The sequence below is a fragment of the Pelodiscus sinensis genome, chromosome 7 (assembly GCF_052426305.1).
Source record: "Pelodiscus sinensis isolate ZL-2025 chromosome 7, ASM5242630v1, whole genome shotgun sequence".
NCBI classification, from domain to species: Eukaryota; Metazoa; Chordata; order Testudines; family Trionychidae; genus Pelodiscus; species Pelodiscus sinensis.
The window spans coordinates 21,287,236-21,310,778 of NC_143058.1; the positions used below are offsets into that span (position 1 = coordinate 21,287,236).

A 23,543-nucleotide genomic window follows, 5' to 3' on the forward strand; every position below is an offset into this window, starting at 1 on the left:
TGCTGTATAATTAATGTTGCTAGGTGTAAATCAATTAAGATGGTGAGGTATGATTGGTTAGTAAAATTATACTAAAATAATTGGTTAAGGTATAGCTAAGCAAGACTCAGGTTTCATTATATAAGGAGGAGAAGAGAAAGAAGATCAGAAGTAACAGAAGGAAGAAAAGGCTGAAGAGGACCAGGAGGAGGGGGGAAGACCTGGAAAAGAAGAACTCACCTCTGAGACACAGGCTAAGACCAGAGAGACTGATATTTCCTGGCCAACAGGGGAAGTCTGCCTGCCTTTATCAGGATTGGTGAGCATGACACTGTGTGCTTAGCATGTGCATTCTGCTTGTTTGGGAATTGCCAATAATTAGAGGATAAGGACATTATTGTATGAGGCTCTTTCAGTGTCTAAAGATCCTGCCAACCCGCGAATTGTTACACCCTGAGCCCTAGGAATTGGGTAAAGGGTGTGTGTAAATTCACAGGGTTGCACCTTGAGCCCTAGGAACTGGGTAAAGGTGTGTGTCCCTACAGTGTGGAAGGGATAGAGAAATTTGTGCAGGTAACATTACATGACAGGGATAAAATATTTGATGCAGATGATGCATCAAAATTGTGAAATGGGAAACAAATGTAATAAAAATAAGGTATTCAAAAGTGTAACACATGGAGGGGAAGGCACCGAAGATGTCCCTCACTAGGGGCACCATTTGGTCTGGGGTTGGCCTTGATTAAGTCCTATTCCTTTGTCCTCCCTCCCCCACTCCCTCCCTCCCGCCAAATACCCTTATGAGGCCACTGGCCAAATGCCTAGCCCTGATTTTCTTCCCCTCTCTGATGAGCTGTGGAGATGACCTCCTTGGCACCCTACATAAGAGATGAAACTCTTTCTATTAGAGCAGATCAGACAATGACATTTCTATTCCATAGGCGAGTCCTATATTTCAAAATGTGTTTTCACTCCAAATCAGAAGGACAAGATACCTTTTAGAAATTTCCAGCACAATAAAAATTCTGAACATTTCAATTCAGAACCATTGAATTGTTTCCATATGATATTGTTGAACTTGAAACACTGTTATATAAATACCCAATATATCGTAGTATCAAAAAAATGTCTCTTTTAAAATTAATATTTTATTATAACGATTCAAACATTTTGAGTTTAAACATATTAAATCAGGTCTAAACATAATTATTAAAAAGTTGATTCTTTTTATTTTCCTTGTTATCTCAGAAGTTTTAGGAGTGCAGTCTGTTCATGCATGTTTTCCCTTACACCCATGAAGGACGAGGCATACTGGAGCAGTCAACAAAGGCTTCCCTTGTTGACTGTGCCACGTCTAGACTGTCGCGCTGCGCCGGATCAGCTGATTGTCAGCACAGCGCAACGGCCATTTTTATTTTAATGAAGCGGGGATTATTTAAATAAACTACTTCGTCGACGGAGCCATGTAGTCTAGACGCACCCTAAGTCAGACAAACATCAAGCCCAGTGTTCTGTCTTCTAACAGTGACCAATGCCAGGTGCCCCAGAGGGAATTAACAGAACAGATAAAGTGATCCATCACCTGCCACCCACACAGCTTCTGCCAAAGAGGTTAAGGACACCAGTCATCCCTGCCCAGCCTGACTAATCTCCATTGATGGACCTATACTCCATGAATTTACCTAGTTCTTTTTTGAACCCTTTTATAATCTTGGCCTTCAACATTCTACCACATTCTGCTTCCTCCTTTGGATACACACACTGCTCAGGCTCATAGGTGAAAATATGTATTGACATAAAATGTTTGGATCACTTCTGGATAGGAATTTTGTTATGCTCTTCCGGAGGTCTAGCTCTGTATCTTGATCCTCAGGTTCTGCACTGTTCTTCAGATGGGATTATCTACACTTCTGGTGTGATCACACAAGCATCACATGCAATGGAGTGGACTGAATTTATAACAAGAGACTCAGCACCAATACAGATAGGAAGTGGCATGAAATATCTTTGGGTTTATGTTTGTTTGAAACCAACAAAAACCCAAACAAACCCTGGCTTGTGAATGAATGAGAAAGGCGTTACTTTGGAGGAAGGACATATGAGAGATTTGGTGGGCATGGGGAGAACTGATAAGTATGATGAGGTATACTAGGTCCAGAGACCACTGCTGGAGGCTGTGTGGCCCTGCCCCAGAAAGAAGCATACATATCCTCCATGCTGTCTAGCATAGCTGTATGAAAAGCAGCTAATCAGGGCCCATCAGGAGAGCTGCAAAAGAGTGGATGGTCCTCTGGACTGCCTGCTGGGACTCCACCAGGACAAAGCCTTGAGGTAAGGAAGCATGTGCTGGAACCACAGGAAAGTGGTCCAAGGAATTATAGCAGCAAAACAGTTTATTTAAAAGGACATGGAGGATGGCTGGACTGGGATCCAGACTAAGGGATGGCCCTAGATCCTCCCCTCCAGCCACTGGGAAAGTGGCCTGGATTTGATGCACCCTAGAATGAAGACAGAATGGGGACAGTGGCCCCACTGAAGAGTTGTGGCCAAAAAGGCCCAGAGAGGTGAAGAGTTTCCAGGGAAGGAGCCTAGAGGCCATAGACCCACACTGGGGCAGGCCTGCTTAAAGAGGAGAGATAATTTGAGAGAGACTAGAACAAGATGAGAGACTATTTGGACCAGGATAATGTGATTAGTCCTACTGGATTGATTGAAGAATGAGCCCCGGGTTAGGACTGAAGCTCTAAGGAGCTTATAGAGCAGGGGCTGGCAACCTATGGCTCACTTAGGAGCTAAATATGGCTTGCAAAATGAGAGCCTGTGCTGGTGATCCAGCCTCGTGCCCCTTGCAAGATTGGAGCCAGCGCTGGCTTCCTGCGGCGTGGTGGTGGTGGAGAAAGCTCCGAGCCTCCCCTGTGCGATCGGGGAAGAAGCTGGAGCCACAAATGACTCAGTGCGCATGCTCCCCTTCTCCCCCCTCTCCCAGGCTGGAGGAACAAAGCAGCCAATGGAGCAGTGGGAAGCCATGACTGGGTCAGGAAGCCTGAGAGCACCACAAGCACAGAAGCAGACCTGGCCGCCATCTTGCCCACTAAGGACTCACTGCTGCCATGGCCATGTCCCTGCTGCTCCGTGCACTGTTCTGTGGAACGAGGTGTACAGCTAGTTCAGATTAGGAAGCTTAATCCGAACTAGCTAGTCCGCGGCACGGGGTCCGAACTAGCCGGCATTTAAAAATGGCACCAGCCGGCTTTATGCAAATGAAGCCCGGGAAATTCAAATGAATTTATGCAAATGAAGCCTGGGACCTAGGGGTCATAGTGGACCACACGCTAAATATGAGTCAAGAGTGTGACACTTTTGCAAAAAAAATCAAACTTGATTCTGGGATGCATTAACAGGAGTGTTGTGAGCAAGACATGAGAATTCATTCTTCTGCTCTACTCTGTGCTGATTAGGCCTCAGTTGGAGTATTGGAGGCAGTTCTGGGCACCACATTTCAAGGATGATGTGGAGAAATTGGAGAATTTCCAGAGAAGAGCAACAAGAATGATTAAAGGTCTAGAGAACATGAGGGAAAACTGAAAGAATTGGGCTTGTTTAGTTTGGAAAGGAGAAGACTGAGAGGGGACATGATAGTGGTTTTCAAGTATCTAAAAGGGTATCACAAGGAGCAAGGAGAAAAATTGTTCTCCTTGGCTTCTGATGATAGGACAAGAAGCAAAGGGCTTAAACTGCAGCAAGGTCTTAAATTGCAGCAACTTCCTTTCTATCAGGGTGTTTAAACACTGGAATAAGTTGCCTAGGAAGGTTGTGGAATCTCCATCACTGGAGATATTTAAAAGCAAGGATGCATCTACACTGCACCCTTAGCTCAAAATAAGCTACATATTTTGTGTTATGCAAATTGCGAAGCTTATTTCAAGTTAATTTTGAAATAAACTGATATTCCAAAATGTCCATTAATCCTTGTGGAACGAGGTTTACAGGGACATCAGAATAGTGAGCCCATTATATTTTGAAATAATGGGCTTGTTTCAAAGATGCGGAATAGTTATTTTGGGGTACCGGAAGTATCTCGAAACAGTGTAGACGTACCCCAAGATTAAATAAACATCTATCAGGAATGATCTAAACAGTGCTTGATCCTGCCACAAGAGCAGGGACCTGGACTTGATGATTTCTCAAGGTTCCTTTCAGCTCTAGTATTGCATGATTCTATGATCAGACACTGAGGACACATACCAGGAGTTTGTGAAGCACAGCTGAGACTGACAGTTGTAAAATATTTATTACGCAGCCACTCTTATTTTATCTCCTGTATATTATTATATAATTCTTATAAAAAGGAAAATCAAACCACAAAACCTACAAAGTGATAAATGGGGACTGAGTTTGCTCCCAGCAGTAAAGTAATATAACACTGAGACTTGAAACTCTGTTCTTCATTTCCCTTTCTCTGCCTTGTCACTGATGCTGCAAAACAGGACATTATCTCTCATACCAGATGTGCTGCAATAACTAGGTATAATAAATTTGGAGTTTCAGACTTATTTTTGTATTTGTGATTTAAGTTGGATCCGAAAGTGACTTTAATTTAGTTTTTCCCTTTGATTTAATTAGAGAAGTGGAGATGGTACCACCAGTGTAATTCAGCAAAGTTTGGGAAATAGCTGCCAGATTCTGATCTCTTTTAAAGTGGTATGTATTCAGAGTACACAACCAACTTCAATTAAATTAGTTATGCTGTTTATGCAGGTATAAGAATATGGCCAGCAGTTTACAGTCTCTTGCCTGTATCATAAAAGGACTTTTGAGTTGGCCTATAAAGTGAAAAGACCCAAAAAGGTCATACAAGCCACTGCCAAATACAGCAACTATGATCAGGCATGAGGGAGTTTACACATCTTTTTAGTCAGAAAGTAAATGTTCAAGGGTAATGAAGAGTGAACCAGTATGTGCCTCTCCAACAGGAACTAAGGCACAGATACTTAGGCCACATCTTCACTCAGCAGATCAATGCTGCTGCAATTATCTTCCAGAGTTCAATTTAGGTCTAGATAAGATTTGCTAAATCAAACTCAGAGGGTGCCCCTTTTGGTGGCTGGTACTTCTACTTCTGTGAAGAGTAAAAGAAGTCATCAGGAGTGTATGCTCCCATCAGCCACCCACTGTGAAGAAGGCAGGAAAACTTGAATCAAGGTATGTTGACTCCAGCTACATCAATTATGTAGCTGGAGTTCTATATCTTGAATTGACCTTCCCCTTTAACGTAGGCCTGGACTTAGATTTAGGTTCCTAACTTTCATTTAAATCAGTGCTGTCCCAAATTAGATTGTGGATGAAACATGCTACTTTTCTGGCATGTTGGGAGGGAAGGCATATTTGAAAGAGGGAAATATTATGGAGCACCATTGCTAGTTCAGAAGAGAAACACCTAAATATTTTTCTTGGTTTCTGTCTAAGTATTCCCTATGTTTTGTCCCATTATTGCAAGAATCCATGACGTATCTATTTTCTTTTGACCCTTCGTTGGTTTGGGGATTGATTCAATGCACTTTGAAGTCAATGAAGAGAGTCTCATTAGCTTCAGTGATCTTTGGATCAGAACCCAAGAGCTTGGTTCTGCATAGTGTTAAGCACCCTTTGTGAGATGCTGGGTACACTTCTCTGTAAGTCAAGGAAGCTCAGCACCTTGCAGGATCAAACCATTGCACACCTTTAAACAAATGAAGCATAATATGTAGTACTTCCAGTCATCCTCAAATGAATCAGTTAATTAAATTACATTTTTGCTCTGGTATGTAGCATAGTCCAATTAAGTTGCTAAGTCAATCACATCAGAATAAATCAACCATATTGTTACATAATTCTTTTAAGAAACAGAGTTATAATTACATGAACTAGGTTATAAGGGTGCCAGATGCTCCTAAGCAGGGAGCCTAATTTATTTCATTGATTTCAAGAAGCAACCCACCCATGTGTAGTATCTTTTATCACCTAAAATATTAATTCTTATCTCAATGTCAAGTAACTTTCTGTCTTTCTCATATATAGGAATGAAGCCACTGGAGGAAAAAGTTGCAGAAGAGCTGAAATGTGCCTCCCATTCTGCTCCCTACGACACATTAAGGGTTTGTCTACATTATGGGCTAAGATTGAATTAAGATATGCAATTTCAGCTTCGTTAACTGCGTAGCTGAAGTCCAAATACCTTAACTCAACTTTTGGTGCTGTCCACACTGTAGGAAGTCAAACAGAGAACACTCTCCCTTTGACTTCCCTTATTCCTTGTGGAAGCAGGACTACCAGACTGGACTGCCATTCTCAGTTCAAACTAGTGTGTCTTCATTAGACATGCTAATTCAAACCCTGGAAGATCGACAGCGGCAACTTGGATCTTCTTTGTAGTGTAGACATACCCTAAACCAAATTAATAATAATCTATGGAGATATACCTATGGAGCTGGAAGGGATCTTGAGAGATCACCAAGTACAGTCCGCTGCCCTCTTGGTAAGACCAAGTACCATCCCTGACAGATTTGCCTCAGATCCCTAAATGGCCCCCTCAAGGATTGCGCTCACAACCCCAGAGTTAGCAAGCAGATGCTCAAATCACCAAGCTATCCCTCCCCCTATAAATAGTGCCATGAAAAACTGAATTTGATTCAGGGGCTTTGCCAGAATCTTTTTTAAATCTGTGATTAAAAATTGAAACAAATATGAATAGAGGTAAAATAACGTCTAATTAACCACACCGAGTATAAAGGCACAACATGCAAGACATGAAAACAAATGTATTTCACGAAAGACCTAATGCTAGAAAGAGGTTAGTGCTACATACTGGTGCATGGTGCTTGACCTAGGTTCATTTGAGCTATCAAGGAGTTGTACACAACCCTAGAGGGCTGTGACTTCTCTGGCTGAATAAGCATTGGCATTTAGAAGCTGGGATGAAATCTCCACCTAGTTCCGGATATGGCCCCTGAGTTGCCTGGATCTGGTCCCCGACGCTTAGGGCCTCTCTCCGCATTGGGGAGCCTGTGCTGGCAGTCCAGCCCTCCCGGCCCCCAAGTGATTTTTCTGTGGGTCAGTGGCCCTCAACCCAAAAAAGGTTCTCCGCCTCTGCTTTAGCACAACAGTTCTGCAGTTCAGGCTCAGGTCCTACAGGGTACAGGAGGAGATTTAAAGTTGAGGTCTGTAATGTGGAAAATATAACACACAAACAGCAATCTAGTAGGGTTGTTTTACCTTTTTTGATCCCGGCTTTTATCTTTTATCTACCATAGTAAAGATTGTACAATAAAAGATAAGTGTTGATGAAGAGTTTTATAAAAGTGGTAAGTGAACCATGAAGAAAGCCAGTTTTGCAAGTCTCATTGTTTTGAGGTTTGCAAAATTGCAATTTGCAGCTTTTTTTGGTAAGATTGCGTGTGCATGATTTAAATTAAAACAAGCCTGGTTTTTACATGAAGAAATTTTGTGATATGTATTTCAGGATCTGAATCATTCCTTGATATCAAAGGATAAGATAACTAAAGGGGACAAAGTCTATATATTATTTGGTACACACTGAGTACTCATTAGAATTTCACTGCACTATTTTTCTCCTTTTTCCAGTGTTTCTCTATTAAGTTTTTACTTTGCCACACTCTGCTCATCTTTTACTCCATAATTCCATTGTTTCCCTGTTTTTTCTAAACTATCTGAACCAGAATAAAAATTCAACATTATTAAAGCTATTGTCAAACTTTCAGGATGTTTGAGATTAGGAAAAATAAGTTGTTTGATCCCTAATGTAAAAAATTACTATTTTTTTTTTAAATTAAGTTTGCAGGCACAGCTGAGAAATACATATTTTCTGGACTTTGTACAGCCATAACCTATGAAGCTTTCCAATTACTGTCAGTCCACTTGTCCTAGGTAATTAAGAATTTGAAGTTAGGTAATTCCAGTTTTATGATACTATAAGAAGTAATACATCATAATAAAGATCTTATCTAGCTTGCATAGTCCTTATATAAGTATATGTCACAGTGGAGTTGAATAAGAAGTGTTTTAAAACTTAGAACAAGAAACCTTTGCGGATTCAGGCATTTGTTTCATTGCAATACACTTCAACTGTAACAGAAATGGGCTTGGTATTTAATCAAGATCCGCTCATAAACTGTGGCATAAAGATTTGGGCTAGCAAATCCTAATGCAGTACTACTGGGGCTTGGATCTATAGGAAAGGCACTACACAAGGGCTGAGAGGGATGGAATTAAAAACCTTCCTCAGACAATCAGCTCTGCACTCTGTTAAACAGCATGGATGGGTAGGCAAGTGGTTTTTTTACAGAAATTGGCAGTAAACACTAATATCCTTCATCCTTCAGGGATTCAGACCATCAGGGACTAAGTTGGAGGAGACAGAAAGAGAGAAGAAGTACTGGAGTCAAAGAAAGAAGTAGAAATTTCTTCTTGTATCGCTACAGGCAGGGTGAATAAGGCCTTACTTGATTTTATAATGTTCACTTTATATATTTATTCTGAACTATGATCGAGGGGCATCTTTTGGTACAGTAGCCACTAGAAAGTATTTGTGGTTTAAGTTTGGACAGATGAGGGCAGTACATTTTGCTAGAACATTCTGTTTTTAAATGCACATAATCTCACAGGTATCCAAACTCCAGATCTTTTGGGAAAGATGTCCTCTTTCTAAAAACATTAATGAACTGTGGGTCAAGCTAAGTAGGAAAACATAGCTACTCACAGTTTTCTTTCAAATCTCCAAACATTATAACACTTGATCAATTTTCAACTGTTGAGATGAATCTGTCCATTGTCCGAATAGTCAGAATTTCAAAACATTTTTCCTATAGTTGGTCTAAGCACTCAGTAAGTTTACATCACTATATCTAGAATCATTGTAGATAAAGACTATAAGTAAAATTGTTTTTTGTTTTAATATTTTAGTTCATTTTTGTAACAAACTCATATTCATGCTACTTTGTGAAATTTCTGAGATGATCTTACAGGTTGGTATCCCACTGGAAAGGTGACTGGTGACATATACATGCTGAGTTGGAGAGAAGTGAGAGTGAAACAATACTTATAGGGCCAGCACTGTATTGCAAACCACACCACATGCCTTACTTCCAGAAGTACCACTTACTCAGGGAATAATGCCCTTTGTGCTCCAGCTACATAACCAATCCTTCTGACTCACGGCACCAAGCAGAGTGTATAAATACACCAGCACTATTTGGGACTGTTCTGCATCAACATTAGATGACCAAACTTAAGACCTAACACTGAGAGATAGATTAGCATCTCTTTTTAGAGTGCATCAGCAAAGGCTCCAGACCTTATTACAGATCCACTTTTTGTGGATCAACGTGCACTTTGAACTCATTTAGAGCAAGATCTCAGATACTGACTTTTCATTATGCAGCAGGCTAGGTTAATTTTGGCTTTACAATTAGCTTGGCAAATCAGGGGTGCCATTTCAGATTTCAATAGGGGAGGCTGACTTACACATGCCATGATGGGGGAGGTGGGGAGGGTAGAGCAAGGGGAGGCAGACTGAGGACAGAGGCTTCAGCAGTATTACTAAACGTGCTCAGGACAAACCAAGCACCAAATTGGGAAGGGGAAACCAACCTCATCTGCCCTCCCCGCACATATCATCTCTATCCAGGGGCTACTAAGGCACTGGAAAACTATTTTTTGGGCAGACAACTTAGCAGCTAGCTGACAGGAGCACTGTATCCAATTCCTATATAAAAGAAAGATAATTAAAAATTGGGACCATTCAGCTCTAACACTAACATGTTCTGACATCTTGTGGCAAGTCACATAAGGGACACTGGTTAGCCTTAAAATGTTAATGTATATACTTATGTTGTTACTAACTCTGTGGAGAGAGAGAGAGAGACCCCATCTCAGCTCTGGAAGGAGAGTGGGGTCTAGTAGGTGACAGGAAGGGGACAGATACACTTCAGTTCTATATAAGAACATCAGAATGGCCATACTGGGTCAGATCAAAGGTCCTTCTAGCTCAGTATCCTGTCTTCTGACAGTGACCAGTGCCAGGTGCTTCAGAAGGAATAAACAGAATAGCAATCATCATGATCCATCCCCTGTAGCCCATTCCCAGCTTCTGGCAAACAGAAGCTAGGGACACAACCCCTGCCTGTTCTGACTAGTAGCCATTGATGGACCTATCCTCCTTGAACTTATGTTGTTGTTATTGAAGCCCTGTTATAGTTTGGGCCTTTTCCACCATCTCCTGGCAAAGAGTTCCACAAGTTGATTGTGAAAAGTAATCTATTTTGTTTGTTTTAAATTTGCGGCCCATACATTTAATTGGGTCAGCTTCTTGTGTTATGTTAGTGAAGGAAGAAATAACATTTCCTTATTCTATTTTTCCATATCATTCATGATTTTCTAGACATCTAACATATCCCCCACCCTTTAGTCATTTCTTTTCCAAGATGAAAAGTTCCAGTCTTGTTAATCTCTCATTATATGGAACCTGTTCCTTACCCCTAATAATTTCTGTTGCTCTTTCTGTACCTTTTCCAAATTCAATATATCTTTTTTTAGTTGGGTTTACCAGATCTGCACACAGTATTCAAGATGTGGGCATACAATGATTTTATGTAAAGGCAATGTGGTATTTTGTTTTATCTATTCCTTTCCTAATGATTCCCAATATTCTGTTAACTTCTTAGTTTTTAGATTGCCATAGCACAGTGAACAGATATTTTCAGGGAAATATCCACAATGATTCAAGATCTCTTTATTGAGTGGTAACAGTTATTTTATATTGTGACAGGGTATACCAACCCTGCACTGGCCTGGGAGAGGTTAACCAGGACTGCTTGGCTGAGAGGGCACCTCCTCCATGGCCCTGCTGGGCATGCTCAAACTGCAGGCCTAGTATAAAAGCCAGGGGAGCAGCTCACTTAGAGCTGACCATGGGAGGGGAAGGAGTTTCTGCCTGAGCACAGGAGCAGCAATCACAGCAGCTTCTACTGAAGCAAGTGGACGCGAGGGAGAGTGACTAGCCCAGAGGACACAGGTGGGGAAGAATCTGGCAGCGGATTCCCTGCTGAACTAGAGGTGGGACATCCCCATCACTGACAGGGCTCTGGGGCTATGGCCCAGTGGAGAGGGAGGGCCTGGTTCCCCTTATCACACCCCCATTAACCCCCAAAAGGGAGTGTGCATCAATTGCAATACTAGACTTGGCCGCTGGGCCTTACTGCCTGCTGACTGGAGGTTACTCTAGACTTGACCACTATGCCTTACTGCCCCACTCACTGGGGATACTATAGACTTAGCTGCTGGGCCCTGCTGACTGGGGGCATCATGGACTATGCCACTGAGCCAAACAGCCCTGCTGATAGATGCTATAGACAGAGTCCAGAATACTTGGTGAGGTAACGCAGATGGGGCCTAAGAGGCACCCCACTCTGAGACACATATTTATAGTTAGGATTATCTTTTTCCATGTGCATTACTTTGCATTTATCAACATTGAATGCAATCTGCCTTTGTGTTTCCCAGTCACCCAAGTTTGTGAAGTCCCTTTTTGCAGTCAGCTTTGTTGTCCCCATTTGCCTTTTTTTCAAGAACTTTTGTAATTTTAACACCATAATCCAAATGCAGATCCCTGCAGCACACCATTCCTACTTTCTCTTTCTCTTTTAAGTGGAGTACTTGGCAATGTTTTCATGATGATCTAACAATCCTTCAATTACTGGAATGCCCAGCCTTTTGTTATTCTTAATCATCTTGCCTTTCTCTTTTTATAACAAACTCCCTGCCCCAAAGACAAAGCTGCAAGCAGCTCAAACTTGGTTGCATTTAAGAACTGCCTCTGCAGTAAGACATGTGGCTTTAAGTAGACCTCAAGTATGAAATCCAGGGGATTGAAACTCGGGCGAGGGGCTACTGCCTCCCTAACCCATCATAAATCATGCCATTGTGGCAAATACTGAGGTTACATACTGAGGCAAACATCTAGCTTGCTGATACAAGTAATAAAAACATTGGTATGAATCTGGTCCTTGTAAAAGAAAGTGCAACTCATTTGAAGCCTCTAGTGTCATGGATTCCATTACTGACTTAAGCCCCAATTCACAAAGGTATTTAGCCACCTAGCTTTCATGATTGCTATGGGAATTAGGCACCTACCTATCTCTGAGGATCTGGGCCTTACTGCAGCACCTGAGTTTTCAATGAACCTTTCCGTGCCCCAGTTTGCCCTTCTCATAGACTTTAAGGTCAAAAGGAACCATCACGATCATCTAGTTTGAGCTCCTTCACATTGCAGGCCAGACAACCTCATCAATCCTCTCTGTAAGACTGATTGTCATGCAAACCTCATAATGCCTATATTTGGAGCTCTGCAAACACTCAAAGCTATAGAAAGACCCATGGAAAAGGAAGAATACTTTGCCATGAAGAATGTGGCTTTTGAAGAAATATCATAGAATTTCATTGTCATGTTGGAAATGGAGAGACACCCATTGTGAAACCTGAATTAGACTGTGATCCTGTGCTGGGATTGACTAGTGCAGTCTGCACAGCCCTATGTGGGTTTCAAGGGCTGTAGCACTTCCCTGAATGGACGTAAGCATCCGCACTTCTAGGTGCTGCAGAACTGGAGTTATAGTGAGAAAGTGAGCAAAGAAAGGGGGAAGGGGAGAAAAATTGTTGCATTCTTAAACGTACTTTAATCATTTACGTCAATTGTAGATTAGTTTTTAATTGTAACAATTTGTGGTATGTTAGTAAATGAACTGTCATATACTGAAAGATGTTTTATAAAACTAATTTAGTCCTAGATCTCATTACAGAATCTTCTATTAAATCTTTGTTAGGAAAGAGGATGGAACAGTCAGTTTTATAAAGCATGTACTTAAAGTGCACATTACCTGGTTCTACTGTACTTTCTCCTCCAGGGTTAGTAATTTTATCTTTATGCTTTTTCTTCTTTGAAAGGATTTGCACTCCCATAGACTGAAGTGCATATCCATATATCCCAGGCAGGTATAAAATTTGATGTTTCTAACCAAACCAATGACTCTCTCATACATATTTATTATTCTAATTTCTAGTTACTACCAGCAACACCAGAAGAACAGTTTCATCCTAGCTCGGTATAGGAACTTTGCCTTTTTTTTTAAGGGTGATGATTTGTAAGGCAGCTAGTTGAAGCAGCAGCTAGTAGGATTATTTTACAGACTTTATTTCCTTCACTAATGGAATTTCTCTGCGGTTCTCAAACTTCATTGCCCTGTGACACCCTTCTGACACCCAAAATAATTGCATGACCCCAGAGGGGAGGGACTGAAGTCTGAACCTATCCAGGCCCCAATATCCCAGGCAGAGGGCCAAATCCCAAGGGCATCAGCCACAAATGGGGGGCTTATAACTTGAGCCCCCACCACCTTGGACTGACGCCTTTAGGCTTTGGTTTCAGCCCTGGAGTGGAGCTCCAACTTTGGCCCTAGCCCTGGGCACTGGGACTTTGTATTTGGCCCTTGCCAGAAGAGCTGAGGCTCCGGCTTCAGTCTCAGGTTCTAAATAGTCTAATGCCAGTCCCAGTGACCCCACTGAAATGGGGTCCCTACCCACAGTTTGAGAAACACTCGGATATCTGGAGTAATAACTAGCCAATATCCTTCAAAGGACTTTTAATTGATTTTTACATCCCTTGGGATTGCCAGTGATCGGAGGCATCATTATTTCCAATGAAATGCAGCTCCCACAAGCTGAAGCGATACTTCTTAATAAAGAAATGGCTGAAGATGTGAGCAAAGTGGTGAGTGAAGCTGTTCTAGGGTTTCTGTACATAACCCATGCTGCTATTGGTTTTTTAGATAGGTAATTTTAATGTATTATGGTATTTAATCACTTCCGAGCACTGATTGTGTGCTCAACCCTACTCAGAGCCAGGTGCAGAAGACAGCTTTGCCCTGAAGGACTCATGATTGAAGAAGACAAATAAGAGACAACAGTGGCACAGTGCCTTGTTGGGCAGAAGCACTGCTTACGGGTGAATTAAGACTAATAGGGAGCATAGAGAAAACATACAGGCAGTCCCCGACTTACGCGGATCCGACTTATGTCGGATCCGCACTTACGAACGGGGCTTTTCTCGCCCCGGAGCTCACGGGCGGCGGGTCGCCACCCGTGTCCTCCGGGGCGAAAAAAGCTTCTCCCGGTCTGCAGGGAGACGGGGAGCAAAGCCTTGGAGCACGCCCGCAGAGGGACAGCCCAGGCGCGCTTGGGCTGTCCCGCTGCGGGTGTGCTCCACGGCTTTGCTCTCCGTCTCCCTGGTCTGCTGGGGGGAAGGGGGGGCAGCTAGTGCCCCCCAGCAGACCAGGCTTTTCTTGCCTACCCCTGGGGTAGAGCAGCTGGGGGCTGCCGGGTTGGTCCTTCAGCGCCGCTCTGGACCAACTCGGCAGCACCCCTGCTGCTCTGCCCCAGGCGTCCTGATTCAGCCGCTGCTGGTCAGTTTCAGCAGCGACTGAATCAGGACGCCTGGGGCAGAGCAGCTGGGGTGCTGCTGGGTTGCTCCAGTAGCGCGGCTCCTCGGCGCTACTGGAGCAACCCAGCAGCACCCCAGCTGCTCTGCCCCAGGCGTCCCCAAGTCAGCCGCTGCTGAAACTGACCAGCGGCTGACTACAGGAAGCCCGAGGCAGAGTTGCTCTGCCCCAGGCTTCCTGGAATCAGCCGCTGATCAGTTTCAGCAGCAGCTGACTTGGGGACGCCTGGGTTACTTAAGTTGAATCTGTATGTAAGTCAGAACTGGCATCCAGATTCAGCCGCGGTTGAAACTGATCAGTTTCAGCAGCGGCTGACGCCAGTTCCGACTTACAAACAGATTCAACTTAAGAACAAACCTACAGTCCCTATCTTGTACGTAACCCGGGGACTGCCTGTACCTAAAGAAAGCAAGGGACAGATTAGAATGGTGAAGGTGCATGAGACTAGGACAGCCAAGACACTTGGCCACAGGGCATGGTGAAGCAAGTGGAAGATATCGACTATCACCATTATCAGGTATAATGTTAGTTTTGTTTCACCACAAAAGCAGTGGTAACTTAAAGGGTAGCATTCAGCACATCATTTCTTCATTCCTCTGAATGTAACTAGGGCTCAGCTTGTTACAAAAGGTATGCTGGTATAGTTATATCAGCAAACCCTCTCCCCTGCCCCCAGGGGAGACAGAGCTTATATAGTAGATTGCACTTAACAGACCCAGAAATTAACAATGTCTGTTTAATTGCAACATGTTGCTGGAACCAATCCCATCCTATTGACTTTAATGTTAATGAGATTCAGATATTGGCATCAGTATGTCTCTTACTCACAGCATTTTTGAAAGAAGGGCACCACCTGCAGGCAGTTATATGGGGCTCTGGCCATTCCAGGACTTGCTGGGCCCTGCCTACCTTACCTGTAGCTGTGCAAACTCACCTGCAGCTGGTGCTCAAACAATCTGAGTGCTGCCTGCTGGAGCTAAAGTGCTGCAAACCTGCCTGGGAACAGGAGCCACACTGAAGGTAAGGTGCTAGAGCAGTGGTTCCCAAATTTTTTGGCATCATGTCCTCTTTTTGATTGAGAAACCCTCATGCATGCCCCCCCCCACCCCAAACAGCAGCAAAACTTGTTGAGCAAGCAAAAAAAAAAAGCAGAAAAACTTGGGGCTGGGTCACCTCGTGTCCCCCCCCTCCCCCGGACTTTCTTCATGCCCCTCAGTTTGGGAACCCATGTGCTAGAGGGTGGGAGAGAGTTGCCCAGTACCTCACCTTGTGCTCTCTGCACGGCCAGGGGACTGCATGTAGGGTAGGAAGAGTTGGGACATACTGAGCTGTGACTCCCACACAGTGCTCTCCCCACAATAAGCCATGGCATCCAGACAGCAGAAGTCCTCCTGGCAGCTGCCCTCTGTGCAATCAGAATTGTGGGCTGTATTGACGGAAGATAGTGTCTCCCACTGCTTTCTTCCTGAGTCCGTGACTCAAACCAGCAAAAGCTTTAAGTGTAGACCTGGCTCTATTCTCTTCACTTGCCAATGTGTCAAATACTCTGACAATCCCAACTGTTCAGTGGAGGTCTTTTATAATGGCACAATGTATCACACTATATTTGGCCAGAATTTTGGATATCTTTGAATCACGATGTTCTGTGAAAACAACGGAGAGCAAATGAAAGAGTAAGTCATGCTGAAAATGTGTGTATTCACTACAGGTATCAGTAGGAAGGTAGAAAGTGTGACATGATTCCAGGTGTTCATGTCCCAGCTCTTTGAGGAGTAAGTCTTCAATAATCAGGCTAAGAATTCAGTGTATTAACCCCAGACTAAAGCAGAACAGTCTTAAGAGTGATATAAATGGAGAAAGCTAAGTGTAATGGGAAGAAACTAAGAAAGGGAAATTTTAGACATAATATTAAAGAAAACATACTAACAATTAGATATATTCAGCTGTGGAATAGCATCCCAGCAATATGCAAGCCTCTATTTAAGAATAGTATACTGTAAGGCTATGTCTACAATTAAACTGCTACAGCTACATAGCTGCAGCCCTGCTGTTGCACTTCAGTGTAGCTACTCACTGCAGAGATTGGAGGGGTTCTCCAGTCACTGTAGTTAATTCATCTCCTTGAGAGTTGGTAGGTTAACAGACAAATTCTTCCATTGGCTAAGCACATGCTAACACAGGTTAGGTCTGCTTAATTACATGATAGCTGGGTCAACTGAATTTTTAGGGTAAGCTTGGCCTCATACTAAACTTAATACTCTGGTCTGTGGCTGCTGTGTTTTTGGCTGCAACATCTTACTGTAGAGGCATGTACCAAAGGGTTGGTAACTGAACACGTGTGGGCAAGCAAAAGAAATGCCTACATAAAATCTATTTTTAAGTAGACTTTTCTCACTGCTTTTTCAGAATTGACTTTTCACCTGTCTCTGATATAATGTACATTCAAAATTTGCAAAGCCATGTCCTAGAGGTAACTATGGATACATCCACACAGCAGTGTTATTTCGGAATAACTGCTGTTATTCTGAAATAACGTAGTCTGAGTCTACACAGCAAGCCATTATTTCAAAATAATGTGGAGGTGGAGGACTTCCTACTCTGACTCCTGTAACCCTCATTTTATGAGGAATAAGGGAAATTGGAGGAAGAGTACTCTTTCTTTGACTTCCTGCTGTGTAGACTGCACCAAAAGCCAAAATAAACTATTTTGACTTAAGCTATGCAATTGTCGTAGCTCAAATTGCATAGCTTATTTTGGCTTTAGCTCTGCTGTGTACACATGCCCTATGAAACAATCCTGTATCTGGTGTGGTGTGCCTTCCAGTTCCTTGTATGGTGAACTGGGCTATTTGAGACAAAGTTAACTGAGAGCAGGATGGGCAATTTTGGATGTGGGGGGGCCCTCTAAATTTTTGGTAAATGATCAAGGCCATGCTTTTCTATGGAGGCGGTGTGGGACAGAGTTTGGGTGCAGAAGAGACCTCAGAGTAAGGAACTAGGGTGCAGGAGAGAGTGTAGGGTCTGAGAGGGAGTTTGGGTGAAGGAAGAGATTGTGATCGGGGCAGGGGATTGAGGTGCAGAGTCCAGGAGGTGGTATGGGTACAGGATAGGATTCTGGCCTGGGTAAGGGATGTAAGAGGGGGTGCAGGGTCTAGTAGTGAGTTGAGGTGCCAGAGGCAGGTTCTGGCCAGGAAGTGCTTACCTAAGCAGTTCCCGGCAAGCAGCACTCTCAGGCAAGCTTCCCTGCCTGCCAGCAGCCCCAGAGCCCTCATTTAGAAGAACAATTTTAATCATACATGCATGCTGCAGCCAAACCATTTCAACAAAGAAATCTACAAAGCCAGTCTGAGTTCCAGGGATCGATTTCTTTAGGTGCTAAGTGACTTACTCTCTCTCAAATCAGTCCTAAGTGAACATGCCACACACTTCAGAGACAAGTCCTGCACATGACAAATCTCTTAGCCCAGGTCCTGAACTGTGTCAGCATCCACACTGCCCAAGATTCAGGGATAAAAGTCCTCAACATAAATCAATGTGGCCACCACTTTATACCCAGTTGTCCAGGGTACCAAATCACTAACAGCAGCAGGAGCCAGATGAGATCGTTCTGGTCAGACCATCTTCTATGCCACAATAATGTGTGCGTGACATTCTTTGCTCATCATGAAAACAGTCATGCTTTCATGGCTCAAGGCATAAAAGATACAACCTAAAGTTGGGCTTAGTATTTAATTCTCGAATGTGCACCTGTGGTAGAAGGATGTTATTTCCTTAACTGAAAGAACTAATCACTGAATAGATCAACAGTAAATTGTTTGGTATGTTGCCCATTTATGTGTGTATTTTGTTTGTGCTATGATTAGAGGTTCCTCTATTCCCTTTCCAGTGAATATTATGTTGATGTGGCGGTACCATTGACCAAACCCCCAGATCTGACTATTCCACTTCTTGGGTAAGTCTGGGTCCAGATTTAAACATTTGCATGTGGCCCTCCTCTCTCTAATTAAATAAACCAAAATCTTCAATATAACCACACAACACAATGGTGATGTTCTTCTCTGAATCTAGGTTTGTGTTGTGGACCTATCTCCATGTCTTGTACTCTTTTTAATTTTCATTGGGTGCATCAGAGGAAAGTTTGAGATCATACTGTTAGAGTGGGTTTTGGTTTGTATCTTGGGGTCTATATCATTAAAATTCACATACCTTTAAACGTGTCTTCTAAATTATCAGCTTAATAACACCAATTAAAAATCTAGTAGCGAGTCTGAACTGGACAGAGCAACCTAATCCATCAAACTAAGATAGTGACTATTACAACTATAGCTTTTGCCACATTAATCATTTTTCACTCTACCAAGAAATTAAACTATTACGTTCATTTAGAATTGGAGGAAAATGCTATTAAAAACTGAATTTAACAGTAAGATGTAACTCACAATCATGAACGAGAATTCTATCAATCTTTCTTTTTCTGATGGTTTAACAATGTAGAACATTGTGATGATCAGGCCTCGCCAAAGTGCGGCGAGCCCTGCTCGCCAGCCGCACTGTCCGGCAATCTGCACATGCGCTGATCGTTCTGGTCATGTGCAGATTGCCCGAACCTGACTCTTCTGGGTTGCAATCTACTTGCCATGGGGGAGTAGATTGCATTATTTGTCGAGCCCTGGTGATGATTAAAACAATAAAATGAGTCTTGAATGAAATAAGCAACTATATAGTAACAGAGTCCTCCCCTTCCAATACAGCAGAGTATCCCTAAATAAGATACCAGGTTAAAATTCCCTAATCCAGGCAGTTTCAGGCTCTCAAACACAGATAATGGAAAATCTGTAGAAAGGATTTCAGAAACTAGTGTCATAATATGGATTTGAATATGAAACATGCCATTTTTTCTTTTCCCCATATATTTACTGGCTTTTATTTCTAAAATGTTTTATTTTAAATAGAATGGACTGGGAGATTGATGTACATAGGTGACTTTGCTTTCCTGTCTTAATGGGGGACATAGATTTTGCTTTTGAAAGCTAAAATATTTACACATCAAAATGTATGAGTAGTATTGGCTGATTTTTGACTTGTGCACTTTCAACTGTGCATTCAGTTCTCAAAGTTGATCTAGGGGAAAAAACAAAGATTGGGTAAGAATTACATGAAAATGGATTTCACTGTTAGTGGAAAAATCTGTTAGCAGTAGTTTTACCACTTTTGCTGTAACTAAAGCTGGATTTTTAGAGGAGGAAAAACCAGCTTTCTCTGTCCCCCAAATGCTAATGTGTGCACTGCAGTGGAATCACAGCTTGCTGTATTGCTCAATCTTGATGTGAATTTTACACACCAGAGCTCATTGCTATAGCAAGGAGACCTTGACAGGAAGAGGGTATCAGAAGAAAAAAAATAGCGTGTATATACAAATAGTGCAGTCTCTGTGGTATCCACAGTTATTGTAATGCTTGGCTGAGTGATTAACAAAACCCCAAAATAAAAACAACAAAAGCCAACCCAAACCTCCACATTTAGTTCCAATGGGACTTTTGCCTCTAAGGGACAGACACACAGTGTTTTCTTACAAAAAAAAAATCTTCTGTGTAGAAGACAAAGCTAGTGTGGTGTGTGTGTGTGTGTGTTTGGTTTTTTTTTTTTTTTTTGCCTATTGCTGATTAACAAACTCGGCAAATGAAAGCAATATACAAGTGTACCTAGAATCCACAGACAAAAAGCCTCTCGCTATAACCTAAGTGTGTTTGACCACATGCTGAAATGCTCTCTCTGGCTCTGCTACATTGGTTCTACTGTGCACTGTAGGAGCATTGCTGGGGAAACTATGGCAGGATGATTTTAAAGTTTAGAAGCACCGAAATAAATGAACTGGGCTTTTTGTACTGATCCTATTTCTATTGTGCCAGTCTCCATAGCATAGCCCTTTAATCTAGTAAGTAAATTGCAAACTAGTGGCCACATTCTTTAGTACATTTCAGCCACTTTGAGCTGCTCTGATGTTCTGGACTATCAGCTCTTAAACATTTTTGGTTTTTAAGGTTGCTATGTGATAACTTCAACTCAGAAATATCACACAGCACTACTGTCTTTGAGCTTTAGTGTATTTTTTAACAATTTTCTTAAACTAAGGGCATTGTAAGGGGGAGGGGAAAATTAAGATCAGAAATTTAAAGTAAGATAATTACAAAACTGTTGTAATTATCCCCAAACCAACCAATAGAAAGCCAGAATATTCAGTTAGGTTACACGTAAAAAAATCTGTCTGAGGTATGGAAATGCACATTTAAAACACTCAAACAACCTTAATTCTGCCCTGCCATGATGCTATATACAACTGTGTAATGATGACATTTTAGTATCTGTGGTCCCAGATAAAATTAAATGTATATTTAAAGATCTGTTTTTTTCATAGCATTCTCTTTACGATATCACTACATAGCAGAATCAAGATTGCATGAGCTTAGCATATTGAGTTAATGGACATGTGTGTAGAGGGGATGGCACAGCATTTACTGGCCTTGGTAACTTCCCCACACTACAGATCCAGATGTAGTGGGGAAATCAGCCACCTCCATGGCATTTAGGCTCCACCCACCTACACATAGCATGTCACAAATCCAGGGTCTACATTGCAAGAGCGGATACAGAATGGACTGGTCAGTGGGAGGAGCAGCATGGCTGTATGGAATACTCAGAACCATCACTCTGGCCTTGTAGAGGTGAAGCAGAACATTAAATCAGCTGTGTTTTCTTTTTTCTGTGGCTTCCCTTTGCTCTCGGAGTCTCCCAGAGGTGTAGCGGTGGCCAAAACTACTTGAACTAAAAACTACTTGAACTAAAAATGTCTATTTGATGTATTATTTTCATGGACATCTGTCTCTTTATAATAGCAAAGTGTCTATCACTGCAGACACAGGTGGTGGTCCTCTAATGGATTGGCAAAATGATTTCCTGGGTTCAAGCGGGCCCAGTTTTGCTTACGTTGCTAAATTCTGACAAAGCAGGACTATAACTCACTATACTCTAGTAGCAATCATAGCAAAGGACCCAGGGAACCAGTCTTGGCTCTCAGGACCCAGAAGGACTGCAACCAGTGGACTGACCTCTCCTTTCTCCATATGGAGAACAGCAGCAGCTATCAGGAGCAGGTTGCAGGGAGCAGACTATGTAAACCCCTAGGCTGTGTCTACACTGGGCCACTTATTCCGGAAAATCAGCCGCTTTTCTGGAATAAGCTGCAAGCTGTCTACACTGGCCCTTGAATTTCTGGAAAAGCAACGACGCTCTACTGTACAAAATCAGCCGCTATTCCGGAAAAGCTACGCTGCTCCCGCTCGGGCATAAGTCCTTATTCCAGAACACTGTTCCGGAAAAGGGCCAGTGTAGACAGCCCAGAAGTCTTTCCCGGAAAAAAGCCCCGATCACGAAAATGACGATCTGGGCTCTTTTCTTTAAAAGCGCGTCTACATTGGCCACAGACGCTTTTCCGGAAAAAGGGCTTTTCCGGAAAAGCAGCCTGCCAATGTAGACGCTCCTTTTCCGGAAAAACGGAATAGACACAGCCCTAGATTTTAGGGGATTTTTTCCTTGAAGTAGCCAGACAGTCCAAAGCACAGAAAATAAGGGCTTTCTAGGCCTGCTGTCTTCCCTGCATCAGAACTAGAGGGGCCTGCCTGAAGCATCAAGCCTACTGGTCTCCTCTCAACCCTTCCACAAAGGAGAAAAAGCAGCATCCAGAACAGGTCATCTCAATCTTGGGGCTTGAAGCCTACAGCAAGCACCAGCTGTACAGCTAAGGGTACTGACAGTAAGACATGGCTTTTAAGTCACCAAGCCCTCCTTTTTTTCTTCACCAGACTGAAAGAGGCATCTGTCTGGGACACCAGGCTGTTCAGTAACCTACCATCTACACTGGGGGCAGCAGCAGCAACTCAGAGGAATCTTCAGACCGTCACGTTGAGCACCAGATGAAATTTTTCAGTTCATTCACTGAAAAATGCAGTTTTGGATTGACTAAACTATTTACCAGTTCCCATCCATTTCACTGAATAGTTTCAGACAAAATAAAATACAGAGAGAAAGCATTTGAAAAGTCAAACATTTTGTTTTGACATTTTCAAAATGAAACTTCCCATTTTGTTTCAAAATGTTTTAAGAAATGTAGCTAGATTTCAAAGTAAAAACTAACCAAAACTAAAGAAAACATTTAATTCAAAACATTTCAGGCCAATCCAAAACACAGGTTTTGTGTTTTTTCTTTTCATTGTTGTTAGGCAAGAAAAAATGTAAATTTTCCATGCTGGATTGCTCAAACAAAAAAAAAAAAAAGGCTTTTTTTTTTTGCTGTTTAAACAGAAATGGGGGGGGGGGGGGGGAGGAGAAACACCACACTTACTCTGTCATCTCCATTCCTGACACCATCATCCACTTAGCTCAGAAATCTGGCATGTGTTGTTTGCTGTACTGCTACTAGCTACTGGTTCCACCTTCGTCTTGCCCCCCTCCTATCCCACAGCTGCGCAGCCCCACTTTCTCCCAGCTTCTCATTTCTTATTTGTCCTCCTTCCTTTCCCATTCTTATCTCCCTTTTCATTTCCCTCTTATTCCCACAATCCTTTCCCAACATTCTTCGTCTTTACTTCAACCCAAAGTGCACCCAATTCCTCCCTCCAACTAAAGGTTTATAACATAACTAATTATAAAAATACAAACAGAAATGAACAAATGACTAGCCTTTATCTGGACCACTTTGTTTATATTTCCAAACAAAAACTATGTTAAGATGGAGATCAATTTGACAGAACTTCCCAATAGTTTATGGGAAATGTATATGAGATGTTGTCATCCTCTCCCAAAAACCCCTAAAAACACTGGGTAATTTAAATTCAATGTTAAATTTAAACAGAACCCATCTGCTAGGCAGGGAAATGCAGAGTTTAAGGCATCCCAAGAAACATGAACCCTGTCCTCTGGTGATATACCTATGTAAATAAATCAGTTTTGTGTGTGTTATCC

General features: G+C 42.4%; 1 protein-coding gene and 1 long non-coding RNA gene across 2 annotated transcripts in view; one reads left to right on the forward strand and one right to left on the reverse strand.

Annotated features, from left to right (window-relative positions):
• The window catches only part of NXPH2 (neurexophilin 2), a 77,992-nt gene that overhangs the window by 40,120 nt on the left and 14,329 nt on the right, over positions 1-23,543 (reverse strand). The gene's annotated exons all lie outside the window — the stretch shown is intronic.
• Positions 15,424-22,894, forward strand: LOC142830288 (uncharacterized). Its single transcript, XR_012905439.2, has 3 exons — positions 15,424-15,545; positions 18,412-18,477; positions 22,385-22,894. It is a non-coding gene; the product is annotated as an uncharacterized LOC142830288 (long non-coding RNA).